Source organism: Lagopus leucura, unplaced genomic scaffold (assembly GCF_019238085.1).
Source record: "Lagopus leucura isolate 7727_CA_CO unplaced genomic scaffold, USGS_WTPT01 Super-Scaffold_741, whole genome shotgun sequence".
Classification (NCBI taxonomy): domain Eukaryota; kingdom Metazoa; phylum Chordata; class Aves; order Galliformes; family Phasianidae; genus Lagopus; species Lagopus leucura.
The window spans coordinates 2,851,307-2,874,053 of record NW_024962256.1 but is presented as its reverse complement, the minus strand read 5'-3'; the positions used below and the strand labels follow the sequence as shown (position 1 = coordinate 2,874,053).

At 44.2% G+C, this 22,747-nt stretch overlaps 3 long non-coding RNA genes across 4 annotated transcripts in view; 1 reads left to right on the top strand and 2 right to left on the bottom strand.

Moving 5' to 3' along the window:
* LOC122175827 overlaps positions 1-3,034 on the bottom strand; it is a 14,986-nt gene extending 11,952 nt beyond the window's left edge. Inside the window, exon 1 of one of the 2 annotated variants that reach the window (XR_006177512.1) lies at positions 2,810-3,034. This is a non-coding gene — a long non-coding RNA (uncharacterized LOC122175827). Of the gene's footprint in view, positions 1-364; positions 568-2,809 lie in introns of those variants that run through there. The other variant, XR_006177511.1, reaches the window with a different exon arrangement.
* A 122-nt stretch (positions 3,035-3,156) lies between these two features.
* On the top strand, positions 3,157-13,673 carry LOC122175829. The gene is made up of 3 exons (XR_006177514.1): positions 3,157-3,219; positions 13,256-13,358; positions 13,589-13,673. It is a non-coding gene; the product is annotated as an uncharacterized LOC122175829 (long non-coding RNA).
* LOC122175828 lies at positions 10,919-20,883 on the bottom strand. Its single transcript, XR_006177513.1, has 4 exons — positions 20,747-20,883; positions 19,502-19,696; positions 11,417-11,520; positions 10,919-10,987 (listed from the first exon to the last, which is right to left on the bottom strand). It is a non-coding gene; the product is annotated as an uncharacterized LOC122175828 (long non-coding RNA).
* Positions 20,884-22,747: the final 1,864 nt, after the last annotated feature.

Here is a 22,747-nt window from a genome sequence, read left to right as displayed (position 1 = left end):
TCCCCCCCCCCCCCCCCCCCCCCAAAAAAAAAAAAAAAAAAAAAAAAAATCAAACTTCACATCTGAGAGCATTGCCTAAACTTCCTGAACTGCGGCAACTTGGGACCACGACCACTGCCCAACCTGACCCACCCCTAACATATTTCTGCACCATTCCTTTGGATCTATTGCTGGTCACCAGGGAGAAGTGCAAAGACCTTTGAATCACATAGTACAAATATATGAAGTTAGATTATTTTACTAATTTTATCCCCCCAAAAGGACTGCAAGTACCAAGGTCAAGCCTTGCCCTCCATCTAGGTACCTCATTCCCAAAGCTTTAGAATACAATCTGCTCCAGGAGATTGAAGACCTTTCAGCTTACCTTAAACGCACCCAATAGCTCAACTTCTGCTTTTGGATCACATGGACATCTACCAGTGGAAGAAATGCTGCTCTCTCACTGAAACATCTGCTGTGTCTTTAGATTATTCAGCAGGGGCTTTACACCAAAGGCTGTGCTCACCAAAACTCAGGCATTTTAGTGTTTGCAGCACAACCTCCACTCAACCACCCAGCTACAACTGAAGTGGGAAGCACCTCTCCTAAACAGGCAAGCTCAGGTGCAGCTGACCCACCATTCCTCCCAGCCCAGTCTTAAGGGCCTGATGCCATCACTGACACCTGCATCCATTCTTCATGCAAACACCTGAGCCACCAGGCTGCAGTATCATATCTCTGGATCAGTGGTTTATCAGGGTGACACAGTCTCAACAAGATGGTTCAGTAGTACGTCTCTCACACTGCTTTCTTCCACAAAAGAGACCCCTGTCTTGTGGCTGTGACAACTCTCAGGCTGCTGAGGATGGGCTCTTGAAACCCCCAAAAAGGGCTCTCCGCTCTCTGCATCCCAGAGAAAAGCCCCCGAGGACAGCAGCACCAACCAACCTCCGAGTGGTGACTTTGAGTCACGAAGCCCAGCAGCCCCTTGAGGGCAACACGGCAACACAGCAGGATAAGATTTAAATTATTCTGCTCAGTGTTTCCTACTGCCTCCCCTAGAAAGTTTCTGTCTTTGACAGGCTTAAGTGAATGTTATTTAGGGCCAGGATCTCTTTTTCTGCTCTTTGGGAAGTCAGACTTTGAATGAAAGTAACAAGATTTTCTTGTGGGACGGGGAATGTAGCTGGAAGAAAAGCAGACAAGCTTTGGATACCTGAAGCTTTTTAGCTCTTTTTCAGATCTCCATTTCACAAGATTTTTAGCAGAAGACACCTGACCCTGCAGGTTTCTCATGAACTGTTTCTCATCTCACTAAAAATATACCCAAGATGATAGGATTGCATGGGTGCAATTTTGGGAACCCGCCCCAGCCCAGGTGTCCACATTCGCAAGAGGGGACAAATGGGAAATGAGACAACTGTGAGACCTTGTGCAAGTCTCTGCCTCTCAGAAAAGATCCTCACTTGGCTGTTCTGGCTGCAGTCGTCACAGCCTGTGCATACAGGCAGATGCCAGCACAACCCGTCCCTTATCACAGGAAGCAGCTACGTGGTCAGATGCAGACAGTCATATGGCAGCTCAGCCGTGCTGGAGAGCTGCTGGGTTCCTGAAGCCATTTAGATGCATTAGCAAGGACCATCTCAGCAGCATTTAAGCCTTGGCAAGGAAAGTGACTGGCAGGCATACCCTTGACTGGGGCCATGGTTACTAATTCATGTCCATGCTGCCCAGCCAAAAGGGCCGTATGTCCATTACAGAATACAGATAATGATCTGTTAAATCATTGCTCTTTCCTTTTGTAAGATTTCCTGTCTGCTGGGTGCTGATGTTCGTAAGCGCTGCAAGGAAAGCAACATTGATTTTTCCTCAGGTGGAGGATTTCAGGATGCCACGTGCCTCTTGTTTACTCTTCCAAACACTTCTCTGAGAGTCGTGGCTTTGCACACATTGTAAGCACAGCCTGCATCAATATCCTGAGGGGAACTGTGATTCTTAATTAATGACAGAGTCCTTCTAAAGGTGTCTCAATTAAACTTGTACATCAGGGCATCAGTGTGCTGGGAAATTTCCCATTCCTCTCACATGGAACAAGCTGTTGCCATCTGCAGAAGATACTGACAATAATGCTGAGTCTAAATTGATAAACACACCGCTGCTGGGCTTGTGGAGAGAGCTACCTGTTATACATGCCTTTCCCAAAGGGGCCTGTGTATAATGAGGTCCTGCACTTGCTTTTCAGAGCTGCTAGGTTTTCTAACTGCACTTGTGATCATCATCGAAATCAGAGTGTGCATTTCAGATGGGAGGAAGAAGAGGGGAAAGTGGATCTTAAGTTCTGAAATAATTAAAGATGGCTCTGAAAGAGTTTAAAAAAAGACGAGATGGTGAAAATAAGTAACAGCAAAAGTCAACACAGAATTGCTAGCTATCAGAAGATAATGGTGGTTTGTAGCAGTGCTTTTCACCCTGTAACATGACATTGGCGTCGAAAGTCTGGTCTACACTTAGAATTTGCTAGCATAATTATACTGCTAAAAACACCAGTGTAGCTCTGTTTGGACACACTTATTTCAAAATAAGAACATTCATATGGGGTGGAAATACTGGTGTAACATAAGGTATAATTACAGTGGTAAACGTCCCTGTGCAGACAAACCCTAAGGAGAAAAAGTTTGTCTGCTCCATTGTGTGCACTGATTTTAGAAGCCACCTCTGACCCACAGTCTAAAGAAGGAGCACACCCACCCCAAGGACAGGTCCCACTGCCTGCATGCTTCTCTATTTGCCAGATTTGAAACAAAAAGCTGAATCTTACAGGAAAACTCACCTTTCCACAAAAGTCTGGAAGGAGGAGGTTTATGGCCAAAGTGACTAAGTGACAGCAATGCCTTTGGTCTAGCTCACTGCTTCCTCTTTGCAGCTCTAACGTGGGAACAAAGCTGTGGGATAACTGGGGGTGGGAGAGACGCAGGCATGGTTGGTCCAGGCTGTGCCTTTCCCTCAAAGAGAGAGAATTCCGAGCACAATGCAGCCTGTGCTCCCAGCCTCTGGAGGAGTGAGGGCCGGAAGAGGTTAATGATTGACCCTAACCCACTGCCTGAGAGTGGGCTGGATTGGGGCTGAGGCAGCAGAAATTCCTGCTGACGGGACCAAAGGGGTCACCTACTGATGGACTTCAGCTCTACGCACGCTCTGAAGAATGTCCCTGCTGACAATGTTGCTCAGGCCACTGAAAAGGTAAGTACCTCATTGGGCTGCTCTGCTGCAGGACTTTTCAGCCAGTTTTCCCTTGAAAATGAATGATTTCAGCCACGGAACTTAGGCATTGTAATCCCAAAGGCCATCTGTGAGCAGCCCATGGATCTTCCTGCCAGTGCCTTGCTCAGCCCAGCCCGCAGTGACACAACACGTGGGTTTCAACCACTTCCTTTGCAACACTGCCTCATGGATCTTCCCACCAGGAATGCCATTTCCCTTTGCTAAGCTCTTTGTGTTATTTCAGTCATATCCAAGGAGCTATTCTGCTGCGTGACTCAGCCCTTGAAGACATGCGGCTCCTAAGAGAGGCAGGTGTAGGCTTTTAGTCCCAAGCGTATTGCACCAAAACCAGTAGAAAGTATTAAGAGAAAGGACAGAAATGCTCTCTCTGGACCCAAAGACTTTTTACTACTTATTTGTGCCAAAGGACTCTGGAAACAAAGGAGAGAGGTCGCAGCTTGGTTAGAGACAGAATTGGTTCTGCTCAGTGACCTCTCCACTGAGACCTTCAATTGCTCCCTCAGCTAACTTCTGAACAGAGAAAAGTTGCTCTGAGTTCTTCAAATTTTTGGGTAATTTGTTCTCAGAGCTGTGTCTGCCCCCAAGAACTCGGAGGTGTCGGGGAGGCATAGGAAAGAGCCTCTGGCAGAGGGAGTTTTCTGCCTGTGCTCTGGCAAATAGAGCGTGGCGGGACACAGTGAGTGGGAGAGGCCTACAAATAATACTGCGAACATAGTTTTTTGAATTTATCAGTGGAAACCCCTCAGGAGAGAAGTGAGTCACCAGAGGGTTTCACAGCAGGCTGCAGACATCACTCAGCTGTCAGAGAGGAAGCAAATTCCCTTCATTTTACAGCGCTAAGCAAGCGACACATTTGCACATACGTTATGTCAGGAAAGAGCACCTAGAAGGGATGACTGATGCAAGCAAGGCAAAGCTCTGCAAGGACACTTTTTTAGAGGCCCTCTTACATTTTGCAGGGCTTCTTGACATCCAGAATGCCTCATCTTGCCTCATTTGTTGCCTGCAGAAGGAGCCCAGCTGGAGCACTCAGACTGGGCTGGGCTTCAGCCCCTGGCTGACACCTGTGCTTGTGCTCAGCTGCCATGGGCTTTCATCAGACCAAAGTCACACAGAATATGCACATATTTTTAACATAATCCCTCAGGAGAGAGGGGGAAAAGTCTTCTCTACACAGTTATGGCAGCTTTGCATAGCTCCAGGTGGTGAGAAAAATCTAAATGTGCCTTTGCAAAAGCAATTGCAGGAGAAAAGTGTCCCATCACTGATGTCAAGCCATGATGAGCACAGCACTCAGACCTTGCTTATTAAGGTACTGTGGGTGCCAGGAACATCCAGTAGTTCCCCTGGCTCTTCAAAGGAAGTGGCAATCTTACTGAAGACATTGGCCACTGTTATTGAAACTTCTTGCATAGAAGAGACAAGAAGTAGAGACATTCCCCACCAGGTGACCCTGTAAGAGGCACCCTGTCTGTACAGGCATACAGACTCAACAGATAACTTTGCATGGCCACAAACACTACAGGATCTCTGTCCGAGTCCCTTGTCCCAGCTGTTCGCAGCTTGCAAGGTGCACAAAGAGCAGCGACTCCTCTTTCTTCAGCTTTGCATGAGAGGCTCACAAAGTCACGTCTGTGCAGAAAAGCTGTTCCCGTTACACTCTAAATCAACACCTCGACACGATCCTGAGCTGGTTCCCCCCTGCAAGGACAGCAGCACGACTCAGCGCCACCTAGCCACCTGCCGCCGAAACGCGCCGCACTTCCTGGAGCACGAAGTGCCGTGCAGGCAGGAGTTGCCCCCTAAAAGCTCGCGGACATCACCAAAACCAACGAGTAAAGCTGTGCTGCCAGCTCTGCCCCCGACGTGGTATAGCAGCTTGGTTTGGTGTTTGTTAAAGGCTTCCTGACCCAGCCTGGCCCCTTCATGTCAGCTCTGCTCACAGATAGACTTTTGTACATCTTTGTTACCAAAAGAAAAGAGATAATGAGGGGCTGTCACAGTTTCGGCTAACTTTCATTTCAGGCTTTGTAATTCCTCTGAATCAGAAGCAAGAAGTGAAACCGTAGGATGGGGGTGCAGTGTAAATCCCCAGATAGATCCAATCTGATGAGAACCAGTCTCCCATCAGCTCTGCAGTGCGACGTGAGCTACACCACAGCTGGACCTTAGCAAGAAAGTCACAGAATCACAGAATCATAGCAGTTGGAAGGGTTCTCTAGAGATCACTGCTAGATCCTGCTAGAACAGGTTCTCTACAGCAGGTAGGAGAGGAGACTTCGTAAACAAGTCTGAGCAGGAAACTTGGTCGGCACCTGAAGATAGGATGGCTATGACATGCACGGAAGGCAAATCAATGCTAACACACACTAGCAGCTTTCATTAAAGGATTTAATGGTCAGTTTAAACCAATCTGAGTCTGCTTCCTTCCTGCCATATATTGCCATCAGCTCTCTTGTGTGGGTACCAGTCATCATGGGGTTTGGTGCTGTGCCAGACCTGCCTGCTGATCCAGTTGAAAAACAGCCCTGAAAGTAAAATGTCTTCAGGCAGGCAGGAGGCGAATCCTTTCCAGCCCAAGTGCCAGCACTGGGAAGGGAGGTGGCAGGAAGATGCAGCCTGGTGCTTGGGGAGGACAGGACTGCTTCTTTTGAAACAGATCTAAAACATGAATCCACACTCCTGGCAGAGGAGAAATCATTTAGTTCTTAACAGGTGGCTAGTGGTACATACACAAGTGTCCCCACTGAGTACACTTACCTCAGAGATGAACTTTCATGAGAAACATTAGAGATTACATGGAGGAAACAAACTGAACTGCAGTAGCAACATAATATTACCACCTGTAAAGTCACAGGTCTAGGTGCTGAAAGTTCTCTCTGTCAAACCAAAAAATAAATGCAGGTAAAATAAGTGTTTGCTTCATCATCTGCAATCCAGCCTGTTTTGTGTGTACTAAGGCTTCCCAGCTTTGATATGGAACACATCCAAGGTAGAGCAGTTTACTTTAAAAAGTGGCTGAGACAAAAAGTCTTTGGGGATTGTATATATATATAAATAAGTGTGTGTGAGTGTGTGGGGGGGAGGTGTACAAGAAGAACATAATACACTACACAACTCCTTCTCACCTCACATGAGTAAAGGCTGCCGAATTTTAGTGGAAGAGGCTCAGTGATGTCAGATTTATCCTTTCCATTATAGTGAAAATCAGTGTGGGCAGTTCTGTAGATCTGAGCTGATGTGAAGCACCAGAAATTGGTTTCTGAGTTTACTGATCTGGAAAGACCAAATTTTAGAGAATGTGGGAGTCTAAATGATGCCAGTTAATCACGGATGTTCTGCACTTCTGAAAAGAAATGGCCCAGCTTAGTTCACTGGTCACCAGAAATCAGATGCAAAACATTGTACCCTAAAGCTGCAAGTCGAACCAATACATAGCTTATTGTTTTGCTTCCCAAATGAACGTCATCCTCTTTAGAAGGGAAAGCTGCAAGGTAAACAAAACAGCTACTTCTTTCTGCTTTTTGAAACCATACCTTCAGCACTCACTTCAGAGTCCTGAGCCCTGATGCTCTCTACCCATAGGGCTGAACATAGGGCTTTCCTTTCAGCAAATGATTCAGCTCTGGATGGTCTCACCTAGCAGAGACATAGCTTAGACGTGAGCCACTCAGGCATTTCCTTTCAGACTGTCAGTACAGATGCCAGTCAGTGCAAGGGGCGCAGACAGTTTCTTGCAGTGTGGAAATGCTGCTCCCAAGGAGCTCCGTGGGGGCTGTTTGCACATTTCACATATCAGTAGGCACAGCCAAGCCATGAGAGAGTGACTCGGCACGGCCGGCTGTGCTTGTCCCCAGGGCCACAGTTTCTTAACTGTGGGATGTGGATGAAACTGCTTTCGCCAGCCCTCTCTCCAGAGAGACAAGGTAACAGTTCAACTCGTACCCGTGTCCACCCAGGCGATTTTGAGAGACGTGGTTTAATGGCATGGTGGTGGGGGGTTGGTGGTTGGACTAGATGATCTTGGAGGCCTTTTCCTCTTAATCGTTCCATGAGGAGAAAGGCTCTAGCCTTGATTCTGACATTAAGGTTTGTTTCCATCAGGTCCACAACTCCAAGTGAGCCAGGAGATCTCTCCTAACCACCCATTTAGTTACCAGCCCCTAGCACACCACTTGAGGTAGTGACACAGCAAACTAGCGAGGGATTCAGTGTCACACCATGAATCAGGTAGAGGTTCATTCAGGAGGGCGCTTGTTTACAATTACGTCAGAGCAATTCTGTTAGGGCCAATTATTTGAAAGTTACTAAGCAGACAGGCGAGCAAACAGAGAAAGGCGGACATTTGGGTAGATCTTCTCTATTTAGCAAGAAGGATACAGAAGTATTGGCCTGGCAGCAGCCTTTTCAATATAATAACATCACAGGGACAGGAAATGCATGCTGTTTTCCAGCATTGAATTTCTAATTCTGGCATCTTGCTTCCTTCAAACAGTTTTTGTCTTGTGTGTAGCTGCACTGAAGCATTATTATCTTTTGAAAGCCTGGCTTGCAGCTTTTTGTGCTCCAGCCGAACATGAGCAGCTTTTTGGCTTTGTAAGGAGCAGTATATTATTGCTCTGTCATCAGGGAAAATTGAGAAATTTCTTTAGTGACAGAGGAGTTTCAGAGGGAGAGAGGGAGGAAATACAGCTCTGCAGCTTGCTGTGGGCTCTGCTGGTTTCGTCAGTAACTGTACAGCTCTTATATAATATCTTTGGGTAATAGCCAGCTCAGCCTCACAGAAATGATGCGGTCAATTTTTTCTTTTTTGAAAACAGAAGAGGATTTGAATATAGCTGATAACTTCGGGCAACTGGAAGAAAGACAAAGACAGTGCAGTTAAAGTTGCAGCTGGCATGCATGGCCTCTAAAGGGAATCTCTGAGAAAGTGACTTTGTCACTGATTCCTCCTTGGCTACAGATGGCACAAGTATGACCAAAGCTATGATGGGTAAGAATCTGAAAACATACTCAGCACACTCCGTACAGTTTGGGGAATCCCACCCATAACCAACACAGGGGCACAGTTTGCACAGTGGAATGGAAATAAGTATTGCGTTGTACAAAACAGCAGCAGAATTGCAGGAAGCTTTACAGTATTACAGCCCTCTCAGTTAAAAACACAACCGAAGGAGCCCACACCCCTGATCAGTGTAGTCACACTGGTACCACGCTCCCCTCCTCACATTTCCCCCACTTAGAACACTACACCAGGTGTGTGTCGGTCAGGCGAGCACCTTGTGGGAGTGCCTGTGACTTGACATGCCAAAGTATTTGGAAATTACTGCATAGCAAGAAACCCGATCTCAGTGAATGCCAGAGACAAAAATACCCCAGCATTGCATCATACCTGCAGTATTATTTATGGCTTGCGTATTTACCTAGAGGGAAAAAGGAGGCTCTTCTATTGTGAATTATTATTATTATTATTATTTACTATTTATTTATTCTTAAACTTCAAAATGTCCACTGTTCCAGTGCTGAAAGCTCACTTGAGCTGCCCCTGTTGATGTTCTTCCCTGTTAAAACTGCTTTGGTGGGGTAACTGTCACTGTATTTGAAGATGGCAATTCCTTTCACTGATCCGTTCAGGCAAACCAAGCATATGGCACTGTAATTTTGGGCTTATTGAGCAGATGACTGATTTGAATAGCCTGAAATCCATCTCCAATAACTACAGTATCAGTATCAAATTGTACTATTCCAGGATATACTGGATATAGATGCTTTCTTGGTCCCTTCAACTGCACCTTTGGCAAAACCCAATGCATGTTTGGAGCTGTCATGCTGACATGTGAGTAGGGTGCAGTGTCATCAGGGACTTTTCAATACCCAGACATATCAGCTGGCACCAGGAAGGAGAAAGGAAGTGGTGAAAAGTCATTCCTTCTGGTGGCATCGAACCTTGAGATTGCATCATGTGAACAAGAACAGCCTCACAAAACCCTTTGTGCCTGCCTGGGGATTTTGATTTCCATTTCTCATTTATGAGCTGCAGCTGAATTTAGTTTCAAGCTATGACATTCCTCTCTCTTATTTGTTCCCATCTATATTCTTGGTTGGTCCCAAATTAGCCTATGGCCCAACCTAGACCATAACAGTCAAGGACTCAGTTACGACCTGTGCTGCAATCAGATCTGGGAACAAATGATTTCCGTTTGGTGGTGCTGATGGGAACTGTGCCCCTGAAAACCTGAATCCGGAGAAATCCAGATGGTCCAATCACCCCACGGGGTGGGGGAAAGGAGCTGTGCTGGCAGAGCTGTTTCCACGCTGTTGTGTTGGACTATTGCGAGTGCAAATTTCTTTCTTTGTCCTTTAACCCAGCTCACATACACGTTTTTGGTGGGTGGCATGTTTGGCTCTCACACTTATTGTTCCTCTGACTGACAGTTGGCAGAGGTTGGTGGGTGATTTTCATGACAAAAAGGCTTTTGTTTGGTACTCCTTTCCAACTAGCAGATGAGAAGCAAAGACACACAGCAATATCCAATGAACATAGTACAGTTCTTTCCAGGGAATTTTTTTTAAAATCTTTTTCTGTAACAAAAATAGCATTTTCGCCAAAGTGTACACATTTCTGGAGAATGAATCTATATCTATATCTGTATCTATCTATCTATATATAAAATTGGTGTTACTCCTCCAGAATAAACATAGATCTTTTTTTTTCCCTTTTTTCCCCCCTATCTGCTGGGAGGACTGTTCAATTTGAATAGCTCTCCAATAGAATTTCAGAAAGAAAATGAACAGACTGAACTCAAGTCTCAGCTTCAGATTCCCCTAACAAGTCTAAGCAAATTCAGCTCAGGTATCAATCTTATGAATCTAAACAAAACCAACTTCCCCATAGTGCTATGAAATAGGTGACTACTGCTTGCATTATATAAAAGATTATTCATATTTTCCTTGCAAGGAAAACTGTTTGCCTAAAGTCACAAGAATATTTTGGCAGAGGCAAGAATAAAATCTGATTTCTCATCTTCCAGTCTGCCTTTTAGAGAGCTGAAACAAAGCAAGCACTCTGGGGATGGAGATATGCAAACTCCAGACCAAACTGGGAATAGGAGGGGAAGCAAATTTGACATTGAGACAGGACAAATATTATCTTCCTTATGGGAACTGTACTGCTAAGTCTCTTTCCAGCAGATGCTGCAGCTCAAAGAAAAAGCTGATCTTTGTTCCTTTACCTTGGAAGTGCTGGGATCCCACAGACAAAACTTGTGCACCAGCGCTTCCCAGCCCTTCACTGGCATCCCAGGAGAGTTCTCATCTGACACCAATAAATCCACTCACGCCAGATGGTTTTCAAATATGCATCAGCAAATATTTAAGGTGTGCTATTCCTTTTTAGGAACAACGGTTCTCTACTACTTAAAGAAATGCCAATTAGTGAAGGGATAAAAGATGAACTCAGCAGAGGAGTCAAAGGATTTGCTCTGGCATCTCACTTCATAAATCAGTTCAAGATTTTAATGGAGGGAAATGATTCTTTAGCACACTGAAATGCATTCAAGAAAGCTTGATTCCATCCTCCCAGCCCTGGGGGCTGGAGCCCATTGCTCCAGGCTTCAGGACACCGGGCAGTGCTGGCAGCACACCTCGCTCTGTGCTCCTCCAACACCACAGCAGTAGCTCCAGCCCACAGTCTTGCTTTGTACTGGGGTCCTTGCCGTGACATAGTCTGGAAGATATTTTTAAAATCTGCCTTCCTCTGAGCAAAGCTACACAAAATGACTACCTGCCTGCTGAAGGAAGAGCAGATCAGTGATCCTTAATAATGCCGTTTGGGTGAATATTGTTACATTATTTGTCGGGGAACTGACTGGTACTGACAGCACTCTGTTTTTTCAAGTCTGTTTGGGAGGGGCTGAGGACATGCAGTGGGAGGCAACAAGTGCCTCCAAGTGGAAAAGGCGTGTGAACTGCCAGCCGCTGTGCTGTCAAGTGATTGATGAAGACCATCCAGGGCTCGCCTGCTGAGCAGTGCCTCCAACACTGTCCTGGGCTGAGCTGCCCTGTGCTCCTGGGCACTGTGAGACCAGAATAGAGACCATGCAACACTTAGCAGGGATACCCCTGCCCTCCCACAGGGCCCAGGGTAGCCACTTACCTCCAGTCACCGTTAGTACAGTGGCTTGCTCAGGTTAGGTAAAAAATTCATCTGTAATAACGTGTCTTCGTTGGAGAAGACCCAGAGCTCCTCCTACACAGCATCTGTAAGAAAAAAATAGATTCAATTGCATTGGTCTCTGAGGATAAGTTTTCAGAATAAAGCCTGGGCCTGCTTAACTTAGCAGGCATTAATACTGACAAGAGTGCAGGGTTCATCAGTCAAGCTAATTTGTTGAACATGACCCTGCTGTTGCTTATCTGGGATAATCTTTCCTGCTGGAAGAGCAGCAGCAGGCTCACTCATTGGTGCCCCTCTAACATGAGCTAGCTTTATCTTCCAGCCACTGCTCCGAAGGCACTGTAATGTTTCTGTTAAAAACCAGTCACAGAGAGGGAAAAAACTATACTGGGACTCTTTCTGTTTCTATTCCACAATGCACCAAGGAAGGCTTTTGTTGTCTGTGCTGTAACTGTTTGGTTCCAACAGCAGAATCAGCAGGCATCAAGGTGAGTGAAGCAGAGGGGGTGGGAGCAAAATGGCTGTGAATCCTGTTTTTGATAGCTCTGATTTTCATTTGTTTTCCCAATACACACCTGGGAGAAGAAGTTGTGTGGGAGATTTCTCTATGCCTTCCATCGGGAGCTGAGAAAACTTTTCCTCATTGATTCATTTGTGAAATTCTCCAGCAAAAACTGCCTGAAGCCTTACACGGAACGTGCAACATTAAAAGAATCCAAAAGTAACCTTCCCTTGACAAAGCCTTCAACAAAGGCAGAGTAAATCATGACAACAGACTGCTTTAACAGGGCACCATTCATGGCAACAGAGAAGGGGAAGTGCTGAGGGACCACGCATTCGCTGAAGCATATGGTTACCAATTTGCTGGACATACGCTGTAATTCCTGACAGGGCACAGGAGGGCTTTTGGATTAAAGGGTGTAAATCATTGGTTATCAACATAGAATTAAGTTCTATTATAAATGTACAGACTCTAAATATATACCTTTTCCTCCCTGGAGATCTCTTCCTCTAGCTGTACTCAAAAACCACAAATCACAATGTGCTTTGCTTTTAAGAAAGAAAATGATAATAACTGTTCACACAGAAATTTTTCCCCTTTGCTGCTTACTTTTGTTGTGTGTGGGGAAGGAAAGAAAATGGGAGTGGGGGGGAGAGGAAGAAGAAAGATAGGAAAGTGTCTTGGGATGTTTTATCCCATAATTTCCACTGGGAGCCATTGAGCACAGATGTGCTTTTACACCACAGCAGCACCTAATTATTTTTCAGGACTGCTGTAATACATGTTTAGGAATCTCTGAATAATAGAACCATATGGTAACATTGTCAGAAGGAGAAAATAGGAACCCAGTAGGCTGGGGGAGGGAGAACGCATTAAAAAGTGCTGGCTGTAAATAGAAAACAATTTGTCAAACAAAGAATGAGGAAAGGGCAGGAATGTGATTTTTTTTTAAGATAAAAATTTTGTTCACATTCTTCAGAAAAGATTCCAAGAATCTTGTTCTTTGTTTCTCAGCCTTTTTGCTAGAATCATTCCCAGAACATCTGTCCTGTGAGACTGAATGCAGTGCTATTGCAAAAGTTTTGGAGGACAGAGGAGCTTTACATCAGTGCCAGAGACATGGCTATGAAAAGCACAGGGAGCACTGGATGTGCCTTCGGTTGTGTGAGGTTAGAAAACACCTCTGGAGCAGGCAGCACCCTCAGAAGCACATCCATACAGGAATCTGGTACCGCTCCTCCACAGGCCTTCAGCAACACCATCATTCATGTTCCAGTTGCCAGTTCCAACTCTGAAGCCTTGCCTTTCCCCTGTAGGTGCAGGAAGGCACTTCTCCGCCATGATGCTGTACAGGAGATCTGGGTGTCTCCAGCTTTGCACCCATATTAGTGCAGACTTCAAGCTGGTTTCCTGAAGAAGGTAAGTCAGGACCCGCTGAGGGGTCCAGCTGCCAGAGGCACACTGAAAGAGCTCCTTTTGGGCCCAAGAACTTCCTCTTGTGCCTGGAACATGGAGCTCTCATAGAGCTGTGCACGTAACTCTTAACATATACAGAAGGGTATAATCTGATACGTCCATGATGGTAACAGCTCTACTTTGTGCTGTAATAATGCTTCACTGGGAACTTACGACCTTCCCCTGCTCTGCAGTTCCAGATGGACCACAAGATATCCCAAACATTCAAAATCTTCAAACTCTTGCTGGATGAGATTCTCAGGAAGAAGAGAAATGCCCAAGAAAAAAAAACACGTTTGGCAGTGAGTAAAATCATGCTGAAAGATTACCAAGGCTGAGCTCCATTTCCCTACCATTACAGACATCCTTATTGCAAAGTGGACAGGTCAGAGCTTCGTTTAAAAGGCAGCCTGGGCCCTAATCTGCATAGCCAGGTGGGTGAGAGAACACACACTCCAAGCATGTGAGCACTGGCATAATGGTTCTTTGTCTCAGTGGTTAAAGGATTTAGGGAAGTTTGGATAAACCTACAACACAGCACCAAGCACAAAGGACTCACACACATGCAAGAGGCTTTCTCTTTTTTAACCACTCTGTTTGAGGTTAAGCGACTCCACGTGGTACTCATGCACACGGGCACTGTGCTGCAGGAAATCCACCAGCTGCAATCAAAGTATCAGAAGGTGACTGGAGCTGCACACAGCAGTGGAAGGAGCCTCTCCTGAACAAATGGATGCCACTACAGTGATCACAACGTGCCCAGCATGAGGCTGGGACACTGGTAATTGTGCAAAGTGCTCTCTATTCATCATCCCTTACCGAAGCTGTGTTTTTGATTGTGTCTTTCAAAAACACATCAGGGCCACTTCTTCCTGGCCCTCAGCAAGATGCAATTTTCTCTCTCCTCCTGGAGAGCACATTTTAATCAACCTGCAAAGGACCAACACATTTAATTGGCCCAAGGAGCTAATTTGAAATCTTCATTCCTAGCTTAAGATTCACTCCAAATACACTTTATGAATAAGCAATATAAATGCAGTTAATTTTAGGTTCACATTTTTCCAAGGGTCCCAAAAATCCTCATTGCGGCTATGATCTCCTGTACATGGAAACAACTAAGGTCACAAATGAGAACAGTTAATCATCTGCCTAAAGCACCAAGTCTCTGGACCTCCCTCCAGAGGTCATTCATTGCAGCCACAGCTGACTGCAGGAACAAAATTGGAAACTGCTTCCCACACACAGAACCATAACATCACTGATGCAATGGAAAGAAGGAAATATGAGAGCTTCATTCCTCCCTCACCTTAAAGAACAAACAAACACACAAACAAAAACCACAAAGACAACAATGAAAAGCCAGGAGGACTAATGGACAGCTTCTGACAAAGCCAAAAGTGATTGCTCAGTCTATTCAAAAATAACTGCAGATGACACTAAGATAGGCTGCCATCATCTTTTGTTTAGCAAGCTTCAAAAGAATAAGAATAAACTCTTAACACTTATTTCTTTTGTTTTCTTCTAGCTAGCTGCAAAGTAGCTTGTCTGGGCACAGCTAATTACCTTCCTACACTCTAGGCTTGTTTATTCTGCCAAGATTCAGCTTACAACTAGTAATTAAAGCAGTGTAACACTTTGCATAGACCTGTCTTAATCTTGGCCCACACTAGACTGACCCTCTGCACCGCCTCAGGTGCTGGCTAAGGAAGGTAGTGACCATGACATGGCTAGCCCTAAACTTAATACTCAGAGCTATTACCCTTCCAAGTACTTTCTAGATTGATATTATCTTCCTATTTCTGCATGCTATTGCCAGATTCACCTCCTGGTCCCTTTCACCTCCCTTCAGCAATTACCATTTCATAGAATCATAGAATGGCCTGGGTTGAAAAGGACCACAATGATCATCTGGTTTCAACCCCCTTGCTATGTGCAGGGTTACCAACCACCAGGCCGGGCTGCCCAGAGCCACATCCAGCCTGGCCTTGAATGCCTCCAGAGGTGGGGCATCATTTTGCTGAATTTCTCTTTCTCACACTATGACTTCTGGATTATTCTGTTCTCAGATTTAGAGCCTCAACATTGTTTTTCTCTCAGGTTTTTCATCTAAATCATATGTGTATTGCCTTTTGTCAACACAGGTTGTCAAAAACCTCTCCTGTCTTGTCAGTTGTTTACATTGTTGCTCAGGATAGAAGACCATTTAAAATTTCCAGCTCAGCACCAGAAGAGCCGGCACATTGCTCAGGAAACAAGACATTGCACAAGAAATACATTCCCTACAGACATTCTTAGACGGTAAACTGGAAGTTGCAGGCAACCAAACTCTGTTTTCTTTGTGATTCATGGGGGATTTGCATCTACAACAGACACCCCACATAAGAATAATTACTTGCCTACATCCTTAACAAACCACACTACTGAGAAAGACTTCCCAGATGCATTTTACATGAAAAAGGTTCAAGTGATGGCCTTCTGCTGTGCAAGAGGCACTCCTTTGAGATTATAAGGAGAATTTTAGATTTTCTAGCTTGTTTCAGCATTGACTTATTGCTTATTGTTTTATGAGGAGTATCTCAGTGACTGCCAAAGATCTTTTCTGTAGAAATGTCTATATAAAAAGGAGTCATAGCACCCCATGAAATAGCACACATAATTAAAGTCTTGTTGCTTCAGATACAATGAGGTAATAATAATGATATAAGAACAAGATTGTAGACTGCAAATAGAAAAAAGTAATAGGCACTTTGTTTTATTTAAGTTTCCCTATCTGCTTGCAAAGATAGCCCCCTTCTCTAAATAGTGGATTGCTTTAAACTCCATGGCTGTAACACAGCCACCCTAGACAAAATTTAAGGTTTCTGTATAGATAGCAGTCACTTTTAACGATGGTTTGAATTTGAAAACACTAATTTCTTCAGCTCATGAAGGTGACAATTAATTCAGTCTATGGAATAGTCTCCAGGATGCTGAAGCTGGGCACTTCTACACACTCCCTTGGGATGCTTGGAGCCCAACTGCTCCTGGACCAACTATCCAGCACCTGTTGTGTCCCAGTAAGACAGCCTGAGGCTGAGCTCTGAGAAAAGGCCGTATAAAATACTGTATAAGAGAGCCATTTTCAGTCTGCTGTAAGCTAGTGGGCATGCAACAATGGAGTCACATTTTGAATGTGTCAGCTCTGCTTAGCATCCTTTCATGTTTTCCTTTTTGTCACGCTGTTGACTAACCTGACAGTTTAATACAGCATGAAGTGAGGCAACATGATTGAAGAGCTTGAGAAATATTTCACCAAATTCTTCATGATAGAAGTCATCCAAATCCAACTGCTTCCCCTCCCTCCTCTTTTTTATTGAGAAGAGAGTGTGGAGAAACGCGTTGCTCAAAACCGAAAGGGTCTTGAGAACAATTCATGTGCATCCCAGATTTCAGTCATTTGAAAGCAGACCTTTATTTTAGAAAGTTTCCAGACATGAGGGAGAAGGGCAGAGAGAAGCCAGGGCCTTTCCTGTGCTGACAGCACGGGCCCCACCACTCTCCACTGGAGAATCCCCACAGATGACTCACAGATTAGCCTGTACCATTCCAGTCTTTATTTTCTTTTCTCTCGATTAATCCTTACACAGCTCTCCCCCCAAAATAAAATTAGAGCTGGATCCTCCCCTTTCTTCATTTCCTCCCACTGTCTACTTCAAATACAGCAGTTAAAGCACGATGTCCTAAGAAGACCACTTCATTTGTACTCAGTCATCCACATTTAGGGGCATCGGAAGGAAAATGTTGCTGCTATCCACAGCTTCCAGCCATTTTCCTTGGCCCAGGTCATCCAGTACCACGACTCTCCAATTCTTTCTTGTCTCGTTACATGTTTTATATCCTGTGATACAAAGAACACTGGCTGCTATGTGTGCTATGCTATACATGTTTCAAGTTCCTCTTGTTTTCTTAGCAGTAGGCCTCCTGCTGAGGAACTGTTAATCTTTTCAGCCTTAATGTCACAACTGAAATTGTCTTCTTTAGTCTCACTGGCACTCAGAAATTTTGAGAAGGAAAGAAAGAAACCAGAATACAACTTATTTAGCACTACCACCAAGATGCACTTCAAAACTGCAGAAATGTTCGCAAACTCATACACCAAAACCTGGCTTTGTTCCCCTCAAACATCACCCTTTCTTTAGCTGGACTTTCTTCATAATCACTGGTTAATTTGCTACATTCCCACTCAGTGCTCTTATGCACACATTTCTGTACCTGTGTGACTTCAGTTAGTGGTCAAAAATAGAGCAGCTTCTCTATAAAATTTTAGCTTTAGAGCTTTAAGAAGGTGCTTATATTTCAGAATGAAATTTATTGATATAAAGACCTCTATCCTCATGCAGCTGCATCTGCTATCAAAAAGATTACACCACGCAAAATATGCCCACATGTACACGTACAGCTACATTGGCACAGACCCAGCACATAGATCAGCCACAAATTTATGGCACTCTGCTTCCCAATTTCCTACTCCACTGCAATGCAGACTTCATGCTCTTATGACTCAGGAAGGAGATGCATTGCTCCCACTAACACTTCTTGTGGAGAAGACTGCTCTGGATATCACATCCATAGGTGTCATACTGGAAGAATTTATGATGAAAATCTTGAAACTTGATGACCTACAAAGCAAGCCTAAAGGCATCACTCCTTATCACCACATCTCTCTGGCCTACAACTCTGAGGAGACAAACTGCAGGCTAACATCATTTAGTTATTCCCATGAGCTGCAGTGTTGGGAACATCCCAAAGCTAGGGATGACAAGAGAGAGAAGCATTGGTGACACACAAGGCACAGAAGATGGCTGCAGACCCAATTAGAGCAGGTCTGAGATGGGTTTATGACTTGTCTCACACAGCTCATGGTTTCAGGTTGAGCTAAGGTTTCAGTCAAACTTCCGCACTGTGCTCCAGCCCTGGGGAACTACTTGCTGGTTCAGAAGTCTGGGAGCAAGAGAAACATCAGCCATTGGAGTCAGGTCAGGAATATAGATGGATGCAGCTAGACAACGGGACTGATCCAAGACAGATCTTGTTTCAGAATGGGAAAGCTATAGGGAAGCAGCTTTGCTCAGCAGCAGGTGATGTAATGTCTCTGGAAAGTAAGACGGACAGACAGCTCTGATGAATCCTCTCTCTGTCACAAGGACAAGAGCTGGGGATGGAGGACATCACACAAACGTGGGAAAAAGCAGAACAGAGGGAGGAAGGAACAAGCAGACGGGGAGGAGGAGGTGCTGAAAAACGGCAGGGAACAGCTCTTTCTGGGAGAGAGTAGCAAGGATTTTGCATTGAGAAAAGCTGTCGCCAGTTATTTTCGTACAGATTTTAAAGTTCACCGAACCCAGCTCTGGAAGTTGCATGTTGTGTTTTTGGCTGGCAATATCAACGTACCATATGGAGAAGCCTCAGTTTGAGCTTTACAATATTGTTTGGATTTGATACTGACGTATTTTCATTAGCACATCCACCTTGAATTGTATGTTCTTTTCTTTTGATGGATGAAATAAACCCATGAAACAAAGAAGCAAGACCTAGAAACAACAAAAGAATTGCAGAAGGAAAGTCTTCTGTTTTGAATTAAACGTGAAATTCATTGACTTTAGCATCCTGTCACTGACAGCATCTACCCAATATGGTAGATCCCAGACAAGAGGAAGAAGCAAGAAATACTATGCTACGGTAGATACTATAGATGCTGCTTCTCCATCTGTTTATCCCATTACTATTGGACTGCTTCCCTGTTTAAGGGATTTGCTGAACTACTGGAGCAAAGAGTCTAAAGATAGCGCTTATATTAATTGATATAATAATAACTGTAAGGCAACAGCTCCCACCTTCTCTCTGAGAAGATCCTTAGTAGAAAATCATCTAGAAAAGAAATTTGGAATGGATGAACATATGGAGGCTGAACGAAGTTAAACATGTGGAGAACGGTATGAACCCGAGTTCTCAAACACAGAATTTGAAATGACTTTCTGGCTTCATAGGCTTAGCTTTAGGAAATCTCTCCTTGTAAAGCCTTTCTCTTGTTATGTTTTACTCTCCTCCAGAAATTTTGACGAACTTACCTGAAAAGTGTTGGGATTTTGTCACTCAGGACACTGATTCCATGCATGTTGATCTGATCAGAGTGCCTGGCATCAGCTCCTGGAGAGCTACTCTAAGGGAAGGAGAGCCACAGTGCCTTCCAGCTCAGACAATGTCTGAATGGAGTGAGGAGCAGGAGTCAGAGCAAGGCCACAAGTCTTCAGTCATGGGGACCACTGTCAAGAGAGAAGGGCACCTTAATTTTCAGACCTAGTAGGCAGTAAGGATGCCCATAATTAAACAGATTGTTGTCAGGGGAAACATAAGGGTCCCAAGAAGCATCCTCTGAGATGCACTGAGGAGCTGCAGGACAATAGGGGAAGCCTAGGAAGACCATTGTTGTCAGGGCAGTACTAGCATTTGGGTTTCTGAACTGACTGCATTTTGTGGAACTCTTCAGCCAGCCTCTGTCCCTGCATGACGCTTCTTGCTACAGCCTACAGTTTAATAAACTGTACTTTCCTCTGCTAAATACCATCAGCAGCACGAGATCAAGCAGTAGTAAGAGGTTCTCCCACGCATCTCTTCCCCCTTCTTGCAGCCTGTGCTGCACTAAACCACATATTTGCATTTTCAGAGACTGGTTGCCTGAAACGTAATTGAAGACATACAGATCATCTGTTTACAGTAACAAATTACAGTAATTTCACTGAGACTTTCATAACAATTTTACTCCTAAACATGCCTATTTTTCATATGCAGTTAAAACACGAGCAAGAAGATGGTGAGATCAGAAAGCCTGCAAAGATAAAGAAGGAAGACTGAAGTAATCTCTGCTATGGATATAAGAAAAGTGGTACTGAGTGATACACCTATCTAAGCAGTGTAGGTCACACTGTGCAAGGGAGCCTGATAACACTGATCTTGCTCTAAAACCTCTTGAGCATCCCTCCAGCAGTGGTGTCCATACTCTTGGCATCTCCAGCTACTTGTTTGTCATTCCACAGGCTAGAAAAGCAATTCAACTCCTAGGTAGCATTGAAGCCACACAACACAAATTCAAATTGCACTGCTGCTTGACATCTTGGTTCTCTGTAGACATTCACTAGAGGGAAAAGCTCAGTTGCATTCCGTATTTTCAGGCTTTTCCTGTACAAGTGGGGAAAAAAAGGAAAGAGAGGCAGCATAGACTCACGTTTATTTGCACTGACTGTCGCAATTAAAAACTGAAACCATGATTTGGAAAGCAATCAAAAAGAAATGCCGCTTTTGATGAGATCACTTACACTGACTGTAGTTGACATGACTGATATTCCACCAGCCTGCCTACTTGCTGCTCTGTAGTGCCTCTGGAAACAATTTTCCATCTCTGCTTGTTCTGGAGTTGGAGCAGTGTGAGAGAGACAAAAAGCTGCTGCTGCACCACCACTGTACAGTCATTTCTATTTGTCAGAGCTTTTATGCAATATTTACCCAGCTCTGCCATCTCGTAATCTTTAGAAGGAATTACCATCACAAGCACCACTGAGCTGGGAAGTCATATCACTCTCATCACAGAGTGCACTGAACTGCTGGGTGACCAGGCAACGTCCCCAGTGACAGTGCAGGGCATGGAAAACTCAGGTTTTGCTGTGCCACTCTCACACCAGTTAAGCTGAAGTCCGTTCCATTTTCTCTAATGCTTTCAGCATATCCACCAATTTGTTCTCACGTTTAAAGGAAATTAAAACTTATCTGCACAAAGAAAAGTTTTTTCTCCATTAGAAATCACAGCCATGTATGTTAAATCTTGAAAATATTAAAGCCATTCTGGGACCCAAATTCTCCTCAAGTTTCACAAAATGCTTGCATCTCTTCATTCAGTTCTCCCACAAAACACCTAATTTTCTGGACAGAGACAGCCTGAGTACCAGACAAATTCAAATATACGAATTAAATTAATAAAACTTACAATTTTGTGTTTAGGTCTATCATGTAATCATTGTCTGCAATGGCAACTTCATTTTTGGAGGAACACCAGGAGTGCCAGTTTCATTCAATAAATATGGTTGTCCTCTCTGAAACCCAGATCTCTGCAAAGCCCCAGCCTAATGGAGGCAAAAGAAATCTACTTCAGAGGGGCCAATACAATTTTCTATTTGCATTAATGACTGATATCACTTTCACAGAAATGACATCTTCCTCTCTGCGTGAAGATGAGAAAGTGAGACATCTCCATTGTCTTCAAGAGTCAACTATGGAAGAGAAGAAACTGTAGAACAGCGTGAAGCTTCTAAATACAGGCCCTAGTAGAAGTCCTATTAGCAGATATTACTGTTGTTAGTGAAATTCTTTACTTTCATCACATGAGAAAGCAGATAAAGCACTGATGAAATTACGTAGATTAATAGGATGTAGGAAGAGGTCCATCAAAGAAGTCCAGTTCTTTTCACAAAGCTGCTGATCAAGAGGGGACAGCCAGAATACATTGCCAACATTGAACTCATAAGCATCTTCCCTGGGCATAACTGACTGCCTCAGGATGTGAAATGTACTTACTGACAAGAATTCTTGCAGCTATAACAAACTGCAAAAACTTTCTTTATAAAAGAAGGAATAACCTGACAGGACAGAAAGCAACATCTTATAGGAAGATGACAGTTCTGGAGGAAGGATGCTGAATTCTGATACCCAACTTATAAAGATATGACTTCACATCTTCTCCTCATGAAGAAACAGGTTGTATTCAGGTGTGATGTAAACACAAAAGAGCTAACAAAAGTCTGTCATCCCATTTATAAGAAAGATGAATTGACTCAGGAGAAATTCAGTTCAGCAAAAGGGGAAAGTAGTCTCATAAACCCAGCTTTGTCCCTTCAGCTTGACAGATTTCAGTATGTTTTTGAAGCATTTTTCCTCCCTGTACCTGGCCTGGTCAGAAACAAATGCCAGCTGTCCATTCATCAGCTTGCTTGCTTCAATACCTGAGCATTATCTTATAACAATGTCACTTTGTGCAAAACATCTTCATGTTTCAGACATGCAATTGCCACTGCATTCAAGTTCAAGGCATGACATTTATACCAGATTTCAAACACTCCTCACTCTCAGGTATGGTGTTGCAAAGAGAGTGTTGATACACACAACAGGTTAAACCAGGCATTGCTCTGCCAAAATTAGTCCTCAAATTTTCATCTGATCCTCATTTATTTTGGAAGATGCTCAGGTGTTAAGAGAACACTGAATGCAAATATCGTTCCAGCAGACAGGGCATCACTGTCTATAGACAACAATGTCCATAACAGCCA